Here is a 16,224-nt window from a genome sequence, read left to right on the forward strand (position 1 = left end):
TCCTCTCTTGGATGGACGCCGGAGCACCGGCCGACGTGATGTCTATGGCTCTAGCCAAAATAGTCGAGGCTCATGGTATGAAGAAGCGCAAGAACCCCACCGAGACTACCGCAGACAAGCTCAAAGCCATCGCCCTGTCCAAGCCCCCCTCTCCGGGATCCCTCACTAAGCAAGTCCAGGTAATGTCTCTTGTTGACGATCTTTTTCTCGATCTTGATCATGTTTTTCATCTAACATGCAGTACTAGTATTGGTAGTACAACTTTCTAGGTGATCTTGCATGTGATTTTAGTGTGCCAAATGACGATTCTAAATTCCTCTTTTGACCAAAACATGCGAGAGGTTGACACTGATTTCTTATAGATTACTTTCAACTACTCCCTCTGTCCAAAATTTCTTGTCTTAGATTTGTCTAGATACGGATGTATCAAGTCACATTTTTTGATACATCTGTATCTAGACAAATCTAAGACAAGAATTTTGGGACAGAGGGAGTACTTTATGAACATCAATGCTACCTTTGAAAAGGGTATATTTGCCTGAGTAACTTGTGTTATGGATATTGCAAGTAATCCCTCTGCTCTCATGCCTTTGAAGACATGTTCTAGTGTCTTTGTTCACACATTTCTGTGCATATATGTAGTCATATATGGAGTATAATATCGAAAATCATCATATATTTCTAAATGGAGGTAGTAAAAAAATATGGTTTCTGCTTGAATTAGAACCAGGTCCGCGGTGGAGATGAAGTTCTCAAAGTCATGTCCTATGAACGGGAAGACATGGGGATGAGTTCTACTGCTAAACTATCTAGCTGTTGTGTCCTTGTCACCACGTGTCATGAACTAGTGTTTTCCTATAGCATTGTTGTCAGGCGTGTTCTTGAGGCTGTACTTGACCACAACAATTTCCTGGTTGTGCCTTCGATTACGAAGGGTGTGGTTCTTGTAAGGCTTGCCAACAAATCTGATGCGGCATGTCTTCATCATCATGTTTATGAGTGGAAAGACCACTCTTTTAGGTTCTCCAAGGTTGACAAGATGGTGATGGTTCATGTAGAAATCTCTCACGAAGTCCATGGCCTAGTCAGTTATGTGGGGTTCATCCCATAGGTCGATGGCAAGAAATAGTCTATAGAGTTTAATTAGTACAACTTTGCTTGTCTGTAGTAAGTACTATTGTTCAGTACTTGATTTGTGTTTGTGAACCCTGTATTGTTATTAGTACTGCCGCTTTTGGTGTGTGGTCAATCCTAGGAACGGTCTATGTTAATGTATGTCCACTCAATTCAGTCTGTATATTTTGAAGTATCCAAATCATCTTTTTTGTGAGGACAGTTTATCAATTATGGTTACTGTCGGTGTCAAAACTGGCGGATCTTGGGTAGGGGGTCCCGAACTATGCGTCTAGGCGGATGGTAACAGGAGACAAGGGGCACGATGTTTTACCCAGGTTCGGGCCCTCTTGATGGAGGTAAAACCCTACGTCCTGCTTGATTAATATTGATGATGTGTGTTACAAGAGTAGATCTACCACAAGATCAAGGAGGCTAAACCCTAGAAGCTAGCCTATGGTATGATTGTTGTTCATCCTATGGACTAAAGCCATCCGGTTTATATAGACACCGGAGAGGTCTAGGGTTACACAGAGTCAGTTACAATGGTAGGAGATCTACATATCCGTATCACCAAGCTTGCCTTCCACGCCAAGGAAAGTCCCATCCGGACACGGGACGAAGTCTTCAATCTTGTATCTTCATAGTCTTGGAGTCCGGCCGATCATGATAGTTCGGCTATCCGGACACCCCCTAGTTCGGAACTCCCTCAGTAACCCCTAAACCAGGCTTCAATGACGACGAGTCCGGCGTGCATGTTGTCTTCGGCATTGCAAGGCGGGTTCTTCCTCCGAATAATTTATAGAAGATTGTGAACACCAGGATAGTGTCCGGCTCTGCAAAAATAGATTCCCCGTACCACCAAAGAGAGAATAATATTACACAAGTTCAATATGCTGACGTATTTTGTGCCGTGACATCACACCACTACCAAGCCTTTACTCAAATTGTTTTTATTGTTCCACCTCAGTGCGTTTAGCGAAGCGGTTTCCTTGGCACATCTTGTCGAAGCAGAGATCGTGTTCCCCTTATTCCGGGATTCCCATCAATACGGACGTGGGTAACCCAACCGCACCATTGATTGTGACGCTTGGGAGATAAGCGAGTTTTACCAGGCCGGTGGGGACACATGTTTTTGTCCGCCCATATAAGGGGGTAAAGATCCAACCCTTTTACCTGCGCCTTCTTCCTCCTTGGCTTATCCATCTCCGCGAACTCGAGCTCCAGCGCCCAAGTCCGCACTTCTCACCTCAACCTTCTCCAACTATGTCCGGAGCAGGAGGCAAGTGGATGGCCTCCTCTGTCACGGAGGGGCAGATCCAGAAGCTGCGCGACACCGGATATTTGTCCAGCGACATCGCGCACCGGCTCCCCAACGAGGGAGAGCTCATCCCCACCCCTAGGCCCCATGAGAGGGTAGTATTTCTTCCCCATTTCCTCTGCGGACTGGGCTTCCCACTTCATCCCTTTGTCCGGGGGCTCATGTTCTACTACGGCCTAGATTTCCATGATATGGCCCCGAATTTCATCCTCAACATCTTGGCGTTTATCGTCGTGTGCGAGGCCTTCCTCTGCATCCAGCCCCACTTCGGCTTGTGGCTCAAGACCTTCAGTGTCAAGCCGAAGGTTGTGAAGGGCAGCCAAGCGGAGTGCGGAGGCGCCATGGTGGGCAGGATGTCCCACGTTACTTGGCTGGAGGGCACTTTCGTGGAAACCATTAAGGGGTGGCAATCGGGGTGGTTCTACATCACCGAGCCGCGTGACCCTGATTGGGCAGCGGCCCCTGAATTCAGATCTGGCATCCCTACACGGCTCACCTACTGGAAAGAGAGTGGCCGGATCTGGGGTGATTCGGAGGAGCTGACCGGACTCCAAGCCTGCATCCAAAAGCTGGTGGACAAGAAGCTCAAGCTTGTCAACGTAGTCCAGGTCATGCTCATCCGCCGGATTCTCCCGTGCCAACGACGGGGCTTCAACATGTGGGAGTTCGATCCGGCGCAGCACCAGACCTTGAGCGGGCTCTTCGACACTACGTACGAAGATGTCTGGAAGGTGCTGTTCAAGGGCGCCGAGGCTCCCGCATCCGCTACCGAAGATCGCGGATTCTGCTCGCAACGTCCAGCTGACGAGGTAAGTGATTTTGTCCTTTACGGAATGCTTGTTTTCCATAGTTTGACTCTATGCGGGATCTAAACTCCCTTTACCTTTGACAGGACTGGCTGGCGAAGGCCGAACAGACCATCTGTCCGGCCCCATTGCCAGAGGACCCAGCGGACGCCCGCCTAACGGGGCTGCTGGCTCCGGCACCCCACGTGGTGCCGGAGAAGAAGGCCAAGAAGAAAGCCACAGGTACTCGAAAGAGTTCCCGTTTTCAAGTATTATCGGATGATGAATCCGAGGCCGACTCCTCCCAACAAGGCGAGGAGGAGAAGAAGAAAGCCTCTCCCCCAGCGAGGGGAGGGAAGAAAAGGAAGGCCTCCCCAACAAGGGAGGCCGAAGGGTCCAAGAAGGGAAAAACTCTTCCCCAGGACTGCTCTGCCAACGCCAGTGACGATGACGAGGACTGGCCTCCAAGGGCCAAGCCCCTGGCGAGATCGTAAGTATCCGGACTCCCGAATAACTTCAAGGTTTTTCTTTTTCACCACATAATGTCTTTCTAATGCCGCATACAACCCTGCAGCCCGCCCAAGGATGATCTTCCCGCTTCGTCGAGTGGGTCCTTAGGTGCGTCGGATATGGATTCTCTTCCGACTGCCTCCACCCCCCGTGACGCGGACGATGCCGAGGTGGGATCCCAGGAAGGGACCCACCAGGAGGAGGAGGCCCCGGAGGTGTCGTAGGACAACCTCCCGGACTTTGCACCGGACTCGGCCCCGGAACCCAAAGTGGCCCCGGAGTCCGGCGGGCGACCCCTTCGTAAGAAGGGCAAGACCATGACGCCGGCAGCTTCCGTCCAACCAGAGGCGCCGGATAGCTTGCTGGAGGCGCTCAATGGCGCCTCCATCAAAGAGGAACACCGCACTGTTATGAGTGCGGTGATTCAGAAGGTGCAGCTCGCCAAGAGCGGGCTGACCGAAGCCTGCAGCAGCCTTCTAACAGGCTTTGAGGTAAGAATTTCGATATATATAAAATGGTACCGCATAGACAGTAGCCCCTGATGCTCGGTTCGGTGTTCGGAAAGAAAAGCCGGACTGAGGATCTAAAAAGATATATGTAGGAGTCATAAAAAATATGTCAATATGGGATTGCAGGCTGCGCTGCTGACCTCTGCCGCACTGACTGCGGAGGTCAATACTTTGAAGGAAAGCCTCGAGCGGTCCGAGAACGAGCTCGGCCGTGCCAAGAAGCAGCTCGAGGACAAGGAAGGTGAGTAACACCTTATTAAAATTGTACCTTACAAAAAAGGATTTTGGTTGCAAAAAGAATGACAAGGATAACGTGGGTATTGCAGGGGCCACTAACGAGGTGGAGACCCTGAAAGAGGCAGTGGCCGCGGCCGAACACAATGCGGCCGTGGAGCGCACCGAGCGAGAGAAGCAGGAGGCGCAGGTGGCGGAGGTACAGCAAGAGCTCCAGGATCTCGTGAAAAAACATGAGAGCCTGGAGCGTGACTCGAAGACTCAAGAGTCTGAGCTTGCAACGGCTCTTGAGAGTGCCAAAGCCACTAAGGCCGACGCCTACAAGGCCCTCCAGGAGATTGAGGCGGTGAAGAAAATAACAGCGGGTAAGGCATTTTTCATGCAAAGTAAGCATGTGAGTGTTAATTACCTGTTGCTTACCCGAATTCGGAGCTCTCCAGGAGCGTTCGCAGATCTTCCTCGCAGCATGTCCGATGCTGCCGCATTCTACCGGGCCGAGGAGGGGAGCTCGACGGAGAAGGTCTTCTGGTCTCAGTATGCTGAGGCCGGACATCCGGTGCCCCTTAGCGTACCTGCTGAAGCAGCTGGTCGAGCTCCACAAGGCGGCCGAACAGGCCATGAAGGGCCTCATATTTCGGCTGTGGCCTAAGGAGGCCATGCCTGGGAGCTACTTCGGCCTGGTGCGGCGGCTGGTGGATGCGTGCTCGTGGATTGAAGTCATCAAGCACTCCGCCTGTATTGAAGGTGCCCGTCGGGCCCTTGCCCGCGCAAAGGTGCACTGGGGCAAGATGGATGCCCAGAAACTCGTGACGGACCCTCCACCAGAGGGCAAGGAGTATCGCACGCCCGAGATGTATTATAAGAGTGTGCTGAAGGGCGCCCGCACTATTGCGGGTGAGTGCTCCAAAGATGTAATATTTGAGTAGACTCGCATTTTGTTATCCTGTGCGCTGAAAACTTAGTTCATATGCGCTAAGCAACGCTTGTTAATTTAAAATATTACCTTCTGTGCGGCTGTTTATCAAATCTGAGAGATGGCAAGTCGTCGGCTTCAGCCCCCATGCCATGAGTGCTGGGGTGTTCAGGATAAACTTGAGCACTCTTGTTCCCATTTTTGGGTCCATCTAGGGAGGCGTTCAACACAGGGAACAAGGCAACCGGACTTATAATGCTTGAACACTCTCACTTAGCCATAGAATTCTATAATTTTAAATTTCGGCGAAGCCCCTAGTCTTCGGAAGGCCGAATTTGGGGCGCTATCCACGCCTAGGCCGGACAAGATCCGGCTCCTCGCTCTAAGCGACATAAGTCTTTAAGGACTCGCAAAAAACCTCTCGAACAGCGACCGGCTCTCGCCTCATCATGACGGTCAGTTTTAGCTTTCTCCACTGAGGCATTAACCCAGCTCAACTGGGGCGCAATCGCAGTGGTTCTCCCAGTGCTACCTTAGCCGATACAACGGAAAGTAAGGTACCAAAACATGGGAGCCGGGAAAACCCAACTATTGACCCAAGACATGATTCGGAGCCGATGCATATAATTCTATAAGTTCGGGGTGCCGCACTTGTGAAAGTGTTCGGACTTATGACACCATGATGCGGGAAACATAAGGCCCTGGTGTGTTTTAACCGTACCAAAGTGTACGGATGCAACATGTCGTAAATGAACATATGTATAAAAAAGAAATGCAATTATAAGCAAAAAGGTGCTGCATTGTTTTATTCAAGAAGTGCTGCTATGAATGCAGAACGATACAAATAGTGCGATAAGCAAGGGACGGGACTGTTAAACATGTCCCCCTCCAGGGGTAGGCTGCGGAGTGGTGTATAAAACAAATTTAATGCTCGTAATGGAGACCACCTGGATATTCGTTGTAGCCTTTACCCTTCCCTGGCTGTTGCATCGTGAGTTCGGCAGGTCTGCTGCCGGACAGGGCCTCTGACGAATGGAGTCATGTGGTAAAAAATAAAAAGGAAAAGGAAAAAAAGAACGACACACTTGAGAGCCCCTAGTGTGGTTGAGCCGCAGTCTGGGCTTATCGTGGTCGTGCCCCTCTCCCCATGCCCATGGTATCTTCAGGGCGTAATGGTGTACGCGAAGGACCTGTTTTGACGTTTTACAGGGGCTGGGGTTGGGGCCGCACTGCTACGCGTGCTCGGAACGTCCCAGGTGGTTTTGTTGTAGGTTACTCCGGGCGCGCTTAGCTGTGTCCGGCCGCTTAACGTCCGGACTCGAGAATTGCCTTAAGAGGCTGCATTGTACTTCTGCCGCGAGAGCCGCTGTATGTTCCTCCGTTCGGAGAGAATGTTCAGTGTTTCCGTTGACCATGATGACTCCTCGAGGGCCTGGCATCTTGAGCTTGAGGTATGCGTAGTGCGGCACCGCGTTGAACTTTGCAAACGCGGTTCGTCCGAGCAGGGCATGGTAGCCGCTGCGGAACGGAACTATGTCGAAGATTAACTCCTTGCTTCGGAAGTTATCCGGGGATCCGAAGACCACTTCCAGTGTGACAGAGCCTGTACAATTGGCTTCTACACCTGGTATGACGCCTTTAAAGGTCGTCTTGGTAGGTTTAATCCTTGAGGGGTCTATGCCCATTTTGCACACTGTATCCTGATAAAGCAGGTTCAGGCTGCTGCCGCCATCCATCAGGACTCAGGTGAGGTGAAATCCATCGACAATTGGGTCTAGGACCAATGCGGCGAATCCGCCGTGGCGGATGCTGGTGGGGTGGTCCCTTCGGTCAAAAGTGATCAGGCAGGAGGACCATGGATTAAACTTCGGGGCAACCGGCTCCATCGCGTATACATCCCTGAGTGCACGCTTCCGCTCCCTTTTGGGTATGTGTGTTGCGTATATCATGTTCACCGTCCACACCTGTGGGGAGAAACCCTTCTGTCCTCTATTGTTCGGCGGTCGGGTCTCTTCCTCGTCATCGCTATGTAGCCCCTTGTCATTGTTTTCGGCAATTAACTTGCCCGCCTGCTTGAATACCCAACAGTCCCTGTTGGTGTGGTTGGCTGGTTTTTCGGGGGTGCCGTGTATCTGGCACGAGCGATCGAGTATTCGGTCCAAATTGGACGGACCCGGAGTAGTTCTTTTGAATGGCTTTTTCCGTTGACCAGGTTTAGAGCCTCTGAATCCGGCATTGACTGCCGTATCCTCACTATTGTCGCCGTTGATGCGACGTTTGTTTTTGTTACGACGCGACCTGCCATTTCGGTCCTTGAAATCCGGACTGCCAGAATTTTTGATGAGGTTGTTGCTGCGTGCTAGCCAGATGTCCTCACCCGCGCAGAAGCGGGTCATGAGTGATGTGAGGGCTGCCATGGATTTCGGCTTTTCCTGTCCCAGGTGCCAGGCAAGCCACTCGCCGCGGATGTTATGCTTGAAGGCCGCGAGGGCCTCCGCATTCGGACAGTCGACGATTTGGTTTTTCTTTGTTAAGAACCGTGTCCAGAATTGTCTGGCCGATTCGTCTGGCTGCTGAATTATGTGGCTTAGGTCATCAGCGTCTGGTGGTCGCACATACGTGCCTTGGAAGTTATCGAGGAATGCGGCTTACAGGTCTTCCCAACTCCCAATTGACTTTGCTGGCAAGCTGTTAAGCCAATGCTGGGCTGGTCCTTTAAGCTTGAGGGGGAGATATTTGATGGCGTGAAGATCGTCACCGCGGGCCATGTGGATGTGAAGAAGATAGTCTTCGATCCAAACCGCGGGGTCTGTTGTGCCATCGTAAGATTCGATATTCACGGGTTTAAACCCTTCGGGGATTTGATGATCCATTACTTCATCTGTGAAGCATAGTGGGTGTGCGGCGCCTCTGTACTGGGCGATATCACGACGGAGCTCAAAACAGCTTTGTCTGTTTTGTTCGGCCCGGCCGGACTTACTATGTCCGGCGCGACGGTTGTCGTCACGTACCGTGGGGCGCCCACGCAATCCATAGATCGATCTTGATTGGCTTGCCTTATCCTCCAATATATCTCGCAAGTCCGGAGCGTTCCCCTGTGGCCTTGTGCTTTTCGAGCGATGCCGGGGTACGGGTCTAGTGAAGGGCCTAGAGGCCTCTCTGTCGCGACCACGGGGTGGTCGGTCAGCCGTATTGTCTCCTAGTGATGCGGGTTCGTACGCTTCCTCCTCTAATCGGGGGAGCACCTTGCGTTTAGGGTAGCTTTTGGAGGGGCGGTCGAGCTCATGCTCTTCAGCCTCGAGGACTTCAGTCCATCTGTCGGCTAGCAGATCTTGATCAGCTCTAAGCTGTTGCTGCTTTTTCTTGAGGCTGTTCGCCGTGGCCATAAGCCTGCGTTTAAAACGCTCTTGTTCGACGGGATCCTCAGGCATGACGAATTCATCATCGTCGAGGCTTGCCTCGTCTCCGGAGGGAGGCATATAATCCTATACCTCTTCTTCTGCCGCTCTCTCATGAGGGCTGGCGTCTCCGTCCTCCTGCGCTGGATCTTGCTGGAGTGGGTTGTCTTTGGCATTGTCCGGTGTATTATTATATCCGGTGTCGGAATCTTCATTCTTGCTGTAGCGGGATTTAGAGCGACGCCGCTGACGCCGGCGCTTGGGCTATTTCTTGGAGGGGTCATCCTCCGCTGTTCCTTCGCCATTCCCATCCTTTGGGATATCCACCATGTATATGTCATATGATGAGGTGGCTTTCCAGTGCCCGGTGGGCGCTGGTTCTTGGTCGTCTCCGGCATCGTCGTCCATACCGTCGATGTCTTCGGAGTCGTAGTCTAGCATGTCGGTTAGATCGTCGATAGCGGCTACCAAGTGGGTGGTGGGTGGGCTTTGAATTTCTTCGTCGTCCGCATCCCAACCGTCCTGACCGCAGTCCGGCTAGGGCTCTCCTGATAACGAGAGATACTTTAGCGAACTCAAGATGTCGCCGAAAGGTGAGTGTTGAAAGATGTCCGCTGCGGTGAACTCCATGATCGGCGCCCAATCGGATTCGATCGGAGGGGGCACGGGAGGTTCGGAGTCCGGCGAGGAGTCATGAGCTTTATGAGGGACAAGATCAGTGTTCGGCTCTATCGCCGTAGAGGTTGCAGCCCCCGAGGCGGTGTCTAGCCATCCGTCCTCGATCTGCGCAGCCGGCTCTGAATTGAAGATCAGAGCGGGTTCGAGCGCGGCCTCCAGGGTACTGTCCCGCTGCAGAGCTAAATCATGCTCGCGTGACAGTGCGGCACGCTCGGCTGTGGCTCGAATCCATCGAGGATCAAGTCCCCGCGGATGTCAGCCGTGAAGTTCAAACTTCCAAATCTGACCTGACGGCCAGGGGCGTAGCTTTCGATCTGCTCCAGATGGCCAAGCGAATTGGCCCGCAGTGCAAAGCCGCCGAATACGAAGATTTTTCTGGGGAGAAAGGTCTCACCCTGGACTGCGTCGTTGATGATGATCGAAGAAGCCATCGAGCCTATCGGTGATGACACAGAGGAACTCTCAATGAAAGCACCAATGTCGGTGTCAAAACCGGCAGATCTCGGGTAGGGGGTTCCGAACTGTGCGTCTAGGCGGATGGTAACAGGAGACAAGGGGCACGATGTTTTACCCAGGTTCGGGCCCTCTTGATGGAGGTAAAACCCTACGTTCTGCTTGATTAATATTGATGATGTGTGTTACAAGAGTAGATCTACCACGAGATCAAGGAGGCTAAACCCTAGAAGCTAGCCTATGGTATGATTATTGTTCGTCCTATGGACTAAAGCCATCCGGTTTATATAGACACCGGAGAGGGCTAGGGTTACACAGAGTCGGTTACAATGGTAGAAGATCTACATATCCGTATCGCCAAGCTTGCCTTCCACGCCAAGGAAAGTCCCATCCGGACATGGGACGAAGTCTTCAATCTTGTATCTTCATAGTCTTGTAGTCCGGCCGATCATGATAGTTCGGCTATCCGGACACCCCCTAGTCCGGAACTCCCTCAGTTACACTCCAATATCTGTATGCATTGCAGGGTTTATCGCACCCACCAGGATTTCCAGTCCCATGGATGTTCGATCCATATGATTTGTCACGACCTTTGGACTGTCCTGCTTGTGGGAGTAGGAGGGGCCCCTGCATGCCAGCCGTAGTTGGACGATCAATCTTCTGTTTAGTACTTCAACATAGTGATTTCCTGGTAAGGATTCACTCGTGTCAGATCAAGTAAATCTTATTGATTTACTGTCTAAATCTTATTGATTTAATGTCATGTTTTCTTTATTTTCCTGCAATTTTATGATGCAACTTTTTCCATGTGACATTCATCACAGAATAAACCGTTTGGTTTGCTCTACGATGGCTATTTTTGCAGGTTTGACTTCTTATGTCGTGTCAGTAACGAAGGCACTGTCCATCACTTATATTACTGGAAAAAATTGGATCAGTCTATTGTCTGAGTACAAGCTGAATCCCTATGATGAACTGCAGTTTGGTTTAACGAAAACACCACAATTAGACCTTCTCGCGTTTAGAAGAAATGAAGAAAAAGACTGGATCAAGGTCACGGATCCTAGTCAAGTTAGAAAGCTGATCATAGCAGACCGGACACGATCGCCGCTGTCTTGCATATTGGTACCACCTTCAGCAACGGATCGAGCACCGGCAGTTGCTCTAGCACTGTCAGCAGCAGCAGCTTAGTCTGATCCAGTTGAGGATTGGGCACCGACCGCGTCAGCAGATCAGTCTGATCTACCGGAGGATCGGGCATCGACACCGGCACCTGCTCTGACACTGGCACCAGCTCTACAAGGAGCACCATCTCCGGCAACAGCAGCAGCTTCGGCACCTGCACCAACACTTGCACTTGCATCTGCTCTGGCCCATGCAGTTGCACTGGCAACAGACTGGGCTACAGTTCGCACTTCATATACCAAAGTCCTTACAAAATCCGACATGTCCACCTTCTTGGTAAGCATTGGCCGCCCAAGTGCTTCGTTCTTTTTTCTTTTCATGTTGTTTAACATGATTCACTGTGTTGATCTAACTATTTGGGTATGTCTTCTTGTTTGCAAACAGAGAATTCCTAGAGCAATGAGGGAGTCATTCAACAATCCGAGCGACCGCGGCCAAGTTTCTCTTACCATGCGTAGCCTTGGTGTGAATGAACCTGCTCAATATACCGTAAGTACAAAGGATGGTCGCATGATGATTGATGCTAAAGGATGGTCAAGGTTCAAATGTAAATCATATCTTGCGGTAAGGGATGATGTCAAAATAGAACTTTCTCGGCAAGGAGAGCTGGTCTAAATCAACTTTGAAATTCTTCAGTAGCAGCATGCAACTGCCGAACTGATCTATCCTCCGAGAGATTTTGATGTAATAATCTGGCATGGTGAAACAAGTGTCCTGTGTGCATAAGTAATACGACAATATTATTTATCACATGGTATATCGTTGATAGAATTGCAACTCTTATTGCTGGTTAGGAACTGTCGCTTGATTTCATTCCAATAGCTGCCGTGCATTATTCAATTTTGTGTATTCGCCTTGCGACAGCATCTAAATTCAGCGCCGTACTGATCGCTTGCAATATGAAAAGTGCTGAGGTAGAACACATGGGCCTCCAAACATGCAGGGTGGGCCTGCGGCCCAAAGTCCAGAACCGTGAGCCTGTCTGAGTATTATATTCTCAACTGAACCCCCATAGAAAAAGGTGAACTCCCACAATGCCCGTGCATTGCACGTAACATCAAGATGCATTTGTATGAGTATTTTATCTTGTGAGAGAAAAGGATGAACGAGGGAAGGCCTTATTTGCAAATGTGGAGAGGTGTGTAGGTACCTTTGTGCAAAATTGCCATAGTATCCTTCCTATCCGTCAGATATAAATCGGACGGCCTATATTGCAGGATGGCAGGCACACCATCATGACCAACTCGTATATACTGTGTTAAAAACTACTCTGTTTTTTATAATTACTAGCAAGATGCCCATGCGTTGCACGGGACATCAAGATGCATTTGTATGAGTAGTTTATCTTGTGGGAGAAAAGGATGAACGAGGGAAGGCCTTATTTGCAAATGTTGAGTCGGTGTGGGTATCTTTTTGCAAAATTTCCATTTTTCCATCCTATCCGTCAGATATAAATCGGACGGCTTATATTGCAGGATGGCAGGCAAACCATCATCACCAAATTTGTTTTTTATAAGAGTAGAGATATATGTTATATATATTCCCCTTGATTTTTCTTATGTATAAAGTTGTGATATAAAAGATTTGTATATTTCTTTACAGAGGGAGTATGTCAAAAAAAATATTTATGTGTAACTAGTTACTCCTGTCTTTCTACTTCCTTTCGTTGATATGTGGGGAAACCGACAATGGGGTCCACGTGCCATATGCACAAATTAGAGTGCACAACTGCACGGTAGACACACCCAGGTCGTAGCGCCGCAGTAATGCCCAATGAGCCGTCAAATCACACACCCCCCTTCCGGCTTTAGCAGTAAGCTAGATGGACGAAGCGGCAATATTTCACTGGGCCTGAATCCCCTTCTCCCTCGTCTGCTTGTTCACGGAAAACCCCCTCTCGGCGATTGCATAGGGTTTTCTCATGGAGAACCAGGTACGAATTCTTCATCCATCCTCGATAAATCCAAGTCCCTTGGTCGCAGGTAATCCTAGGATGGCAGTCGCCGCCGTTGATGCATTTTTCTTCCTACTGAATCTAGTGTGTTTCATTTGCAGTGCCCAAAGTGTGAGGACCCTACAGGTTTCTGCACCCTCGGCGCGACGCCACACTTGTTCCTTCTCATCCTAACACAACATTTTGAAACGCGCACAGTATGTTCCGAGAATCCTCGTTTCTATCCGGGAGGGTGGGTTTTTTTTTAACATGTTGCGTTCTCATATTATTTTTCCTGAAGTGTATTATTTGCTCTGCCAGAACACATGTACTCAAGATGCTCGGCCTTGCCATAACTGAATACACTAGTTTAATGGTCACAGTGAGGACAAGCCATGGATATAAGTTCCGAGTTGGGTTCATGAACCAAGAAGATCGCTGTCGGTGTCAAAACCGGCGGATCTCGGGTAGGGGGTCCCGAACTGTGCGTCTAAGGCTAATGGTAATAGGAGACTGGGGACACAATGTTTACCCAGGTTCAGGCCCTCTCGATGGAGGTAATACCCTACTTCCTGCTTGATTGATCTTGATGATATGAGTATTACAAGAGTTGATCTACCACGAAATCAGAGAGGCTAAACCCTAGAAGCTAGCCTATGGTATGATTATTGTTGTTGTCCTACGGACTAAACCCTCCGGTTTATATAGACACCGGAGGGGGCTAGGGTTACACAGAGTCGGTTACAGAGAAGGAGATCCTCACCCAAATCGCCAAGCTTGCCTTCCACGCCAAGGAGAGTCCCGTCCGGACACGGGACAAAGTCTTCAATCTTGTATCTTCATAATCCAATAGTCCAGCCAAAGTATACAGTCCGGCTACCCGGGTACCCCCTTATCCAGGACTCCCTCAGTAGCCCCTGAACCAGGCTTCAATGACGATGAGTCCGGCGCGTAGATTGTCTTCGGCATTGCGAGGCGGGTTCCATCTCCGAATACTCCAAGATAAATTCCGAACACGAGGACCGTGTCCGGCTCTGCAAGACAAATTTCATATACCACCGTAGAGAGAATAATAGACCACGAATCTAATCTGCTGACAACTCTTCGTAGCGTGACAACACGCCACGGCCCGTTCATTATTCGAACCATTTTCTACAACCTGCTTCCACACATATTGTGAGGCGGTTTCCTTGGAACGTCTTGTCAAAGCAGACATGGTGTCCCCTTATCGCGGGATCTCCATCAATACGGGTATGGGTAACCTAGCCAGCGCCATCAATTGAGGCGCTTGGAAAATAAGTGATTTAGAGAGGCAAGTGGGGAGGCGCACATTCTGCATCACCTTTATAAAGGGACAAGGATCTCCCGTTTTCACCCACGCCTTCTTCCTCCTTTGCTCATCCGTTCTCGCACTCTCGAGCTCCAGCGCCCATGTTCTCACCTTCTTCGTAGGACCGCAGCATGTCCGGGGCGGGAGGCAAGTGGATGGCCTCCTCTGTCACAGAGGAGGACATTACCAAGCTTCGGGAGGCCGGATACCTGGCCGAGAGCATCGCGCACAGGCTTCCGGCGGAGGGACAGATTACCCCCACCCCAAAGTCTCGGGAGAGAGTAGTATTTCTCCCTCATTTCATCTGCGGACTAGGATTTCTACTCCACCCGTTTGTCCGCGGGCTCATGTATTACTATGGGCTAGATTTTCACGACCTAGCCCCGAATTTCGTCCTCAACATCTCGGCGTTCATCGTCGTGTGCGAGGCCTTCCTCCGCATCAGGCCCCACTTCGGCATGTGGTTGCAAATCTTCTGCGTGATGCCGAAGATCGTGAGCGGCCAACTGGCGGAGTGCGGAGGTGCCATGGTGGGCAGAATGCCCAACGTTACATGGCTTGACGGCTCCTTCGTGGAGACCGTGAAAGGGTGGCAATCAGGGTGATTCTACATCACTGAGCCGCGCTACGCCAACTGGGTGGCGGCCCCCAATTTCAGATCCGGAATCCCCATTTGGCTCACTTCTTTGGAAAAGAAGGGCCTGGCCTGGGGCGAACCCACGGAGCTGACCGGACTCGAGACCTGCATCAGAAGTATCAGGGACAAGAAGATAAAAGTTGTCAACATGGTCCAGGTCATGCTCGTTCGCCGGATTCTCCCGTGCCAAAGACGGGCATTCGATATGTGGGAGTTCGATCCGGCCGAACACCAGATGCTGTGTGAACTCTTCGACACAATGCACAAAGACGTCTGGAGGGACCATGGACTCAGCCCGCAAAGCGCCTCGCCCATCTGGTAAGTCCTTTGACTATCACAAGATGTTCCTTTCCTAGTACATCTGTGGGAGGATTTTTTTAGTCAACATGCTGCCAAACAGGATTGGGTGGAGACGGCGGAGCGGATTGATTGTCCGGCTCCGCTGCCTGAGGATCTGGCAGACGCACTCCTGACGGAGATGCCGGTTCCGGCGCCTTACAAGGTGCTGGAGAAAAAGGCCGAAAAGAAGGCCACGGGGACCCGGAAGGGTCTCCGGCGTGAGGCCGCACCAGATGCCTCGCCAGAAGATGACGAGGCGCACTCCTCCCACGAAGGGGAGGGGAGAAAGAGGAAGGCTGCCTCAACTGAGGGGGCCGAAGGGTCCAAGAAGGCGGACGCGGGGACCAAAAAAGGACTCCGGCGCAGGGCCATGATAGACTCATCATCCGAGGAAGACGAGGAAGATTCCCCCCCCCCCCCGAAGACGGGGGGAAACATGAACAAATGCCCCCTCACCATACTAGGGAGGAGAAGAAAAGGAAGGCCGCACCGTCGGGGGAGGCTGGGATGCCGAAGAAGGGAAAGGTGTCCCTTTTAGATCACTCCACAACTGCTGCTTATAGCAACGAGGAGTGGCTGCCGAGGGGCAAGCCCCGGGCGAGGTCGTAAGTATCCGCATTCTGTAATATTTTTTTCATGCGACTTTGACCTTATGGCATGTAATAATGCCGGACACGTATATGCAGTCCGGCCGGGTCCAATCTCGGGGTGTCCTCTTCGGAGGAGTCTCTGGGCGAGTCGGAGATGAATTCACTTCCGACTGCCACCTCCCCATGACCCGCGGATGACACCGACGTGTTGTCCCGAAAGATATGATACGTCTCCATCGTATCGATGATTTTTGATTGTTCCATGACAATATTCTTCAACTTTCATATACTTTTGG

This window comes from Triticum dicoccoides, chromosome 3B (assembly GCF_002162155.2).
Source record: "Triticum dicoccoides isolate Atlit2015 ecotype Zavitan chromosome 3B, WEW_v2.0, whole genome shotgun sequence".
Lineage (NCBI taxonomy): Eukaryota > Viridiplantae > Streptophyta > Magnoliopsida > Poales > Poaceae > Triticum > Triticum dicoccoides.